Consider the following 2,999-nt stretch of genomic DNA (forward strand, 5'->3'; position numbering starts at 1 on the left):
GAGAGTGGTGGTTGTCACTTGCTGCCTCTGCTGTGGAAAGGATGACTTCAGGTGGAGGGCGAAGGTCACAGAGAGTGTGGGTGCAGAATAATTCATCCTGAGAATTCAGGTCTCTTTTGTCCCTAGTTCAGAATACCTTAGCAATCTCTGCATCCTCTTCCTTGTCAACAGTGCTGAATCTCAAGAGAGGACAGAAGCCAGTCGTGGTGGTGGTCCACACCTGTAATCCAAGCAGCTAGGGAGGCTGAGTCAGGATGATTGCAAGTTCAAAGCCAGTCCCAGCTACTAGTGAGCCCTAACCAAATTAGCGAGACCCTGTCTTAAATAAATTAAAGAAGGAGAAGGAGAAGGAGGAGGAGGAGGAGGAGTGAAGGAGGAGGAGGAGGAGGAGGAGGAGGAGGAGGAGGAGTGGAGGAGGAGGAGGAGGAGGAGGAGGAGGAGGAAGAGGAGGAGGAGTGGAGGAGGAGGAAAGGGAGGTTCTGGATTTGGGTCAGTGACAAAGTGCCCTTGTTTTAATTTCCAGTACAAAAAAAAATTCAAAAGGAAATAGAAAACCAGATGATGATTTCATTTATGCTCAGGAATATAGAAACAGTAAGATATACTGCCCAGGATGTTCCTGGGGTAAAGAACTCAAGATCTCTACTTAAATCTTTGTGTTGGTTGAGAAACAATTAAACATTTCCTGATCTAGAGAACAACCATCTAGGTTTGAGTCCCCATGTCTCCACCTATTTCTGAGTTTGTTAATATGTCTGAGGCTAAGCATTGTTATGTGTCTGGATTTTCACTTGATACAACTGCACTGAGTATAGATTTAAAAGATACTGGATGCTCCCTATTTGATTAATAAGTGATAGCTCCATACAATAAGGAGAAATATGAGATATCATTATTATTGCCATTGAGATTTAGGCTGATCACTATATTTTGACTTATATATCCTCTGACGTCAAGTTGTGGTTTTCCCAGTTCCCTGTAGGACATTTTGTTTTTGTCCTTCTGTAAGTAAACACTGAATATTTGGGGAGAAATTATAAAGTGTGTGATTCTGGTTTCCCAGAGCCTACACCTTACTTGGCACATGACACCCATCGAGGATTAAAATCCTGTTAAATAAGACCCTTCCTTGGTCCATAGAAACAGAGCATGGCGGGTGGCTACTCACCCTCTGGCCATTTATGCCTGTGCTTTACTCCTTCCAGGGACATCTCAAAGGACCAGAGATAAAATAAAACAATGCTTTTGTCTATGTAATGGAAACAAGGGACTTAACACTTTGTTGTTAAGCCTCAAACTTGCATCAGTTTCTACATAAGTGCTTGATATGGTGTTAATTTCCATGTTTCCAGTAGGGAACATGAGCACAGAGAGGTGGAGAGAAGAAGGATCAGGGCCACCTACCGATCTCCTGATCTCAGTTCCAGGGGCCTGTTCTCTCCAATGGAACCAAGGGACATATTATTTCTTACACAGAAAACAAAATTTCTTTGTGCTCTATCATGATTATTGTTTACATATCTTAATAACAGGAGAATGTGTTTTATATTAACTAATTTTTACATTTCACCACAAGTGCAGGTGATTAATGGAATCATTGATCGTGTATAAACAAACTCAGGTAACTGTCCCGTACATGTCATGGAAAACGTCTCCTTTAAAAAAATTTTATAAGTATTTTTATATATGGCTTATTTATGTTGTATGATGTGACATTGCAGAACACAATGTGGAATTATCAAGTCAGGAAAATTTGGTACCCATCACCTTCAAGATTCATCATTTGTTTGTGTTAGGAACTTTGAAAAGTTCCATTCTCCGAGCTGTTTTGAAGTAGGCAGCAAATTATTGAGAACTACAGTCCCCTTGGGTGCTACAGATACCAGATTTTATACACTTCCTTTACATTTTCCTTCCTTCCTTTCTTCTCCTTTTCCTGTCCTTCCTTCATTTCTTTCCTTTCATACTTGGGGTTAATCCCAGAGGAGCTCTGCCACTGAGTTACATCCCCATCCCTTGTTAGTTTTTACTGAGACAGTGTTTTATTAAGCTATGGAGGCTGGCCTTGAACTTGTGATCCTCCTGCCTCAGCCTCCTGAGCAGCTGGAATTAAAGACTTGCACCACCATGACCGACTCTTTTCTATAAGGGTGTTTTCATACCTAATAAGCAACCTATGTCTGTGCCCCTACTCCCTTACGCTTCCCAGCCTCGACAGTACTTATGGTATTCTCTACTTCTACGACATCCACATTTTTATCTTCACATCTTCCATATATGAGAACAGATGGGTATTCCTTTTGGGGATTTATTTCACTTATATGGTATCCACTAGTTAAATCTAAAAGATGAAGAATGGATAATATGTCAAAATTATTCATCTTTATAGCTGAATAATATTCTTTTGACTAGATAAACGAAATTTTTTTTATTCATCCATCCATTGATGGAAACCTTGACTGATTTCTACCTTAACTATTAGGAGTTGAGTCACAAGTAGAGACCCACAAAGATTTTGAAGATGGTGTTGCAAAATAAACTGAAAAATTCAGTGATGTTCCTTGATCATATAATGGCTTATATCTGTAAAAGAGTTTGAAGTAGATGTTCACTGACAGACTTAAAATGTTGATGCAAATCAGTTTTCTTCAGGAACTGTAAGTATTATGTACTATTTAAATGAGACTTGGCTACCTTTTAGGCAAACGTGTAAGAACCATTGTAAATTTATTAGATATCTATTAAAACGGAAGTTCAAAATTATCAACTGGAAAATTATGTTCTTCCTGCAGATAATGCTGTGTCCCAGTTAAAATACTTGAAATAGATATACATACTTTATCCTGAGACTCAAATAGTTGTGACACACAAGGTCACGCTGAGGAAGTGTGTGTAGGACACTGTTCAGCTGATACCATTTCTGTGCAGTGGGACAGGATCTAGTACCTTTGGCACTCACTACCATAGGAATTCATTTCTAGATGGTCTGTATCCACAGG

The sequence above is a fragment of the Ictidomys tridecemlineatus genome, chromosome 2 (assembly GCF_052094955.1).
Source record: "Ictidomys tridecemlineatus isolate mIctTri1 chromosome 2, mIctTri1.hap1, whole genome shotgun sequence".
Classification (NCBI taxonomy): Eukaryota; Metazoa; Chordata; class Mammalia; order Rodentia; family Sciuridae; genus Ictidomys; species Ictidomys tridecemlineatus.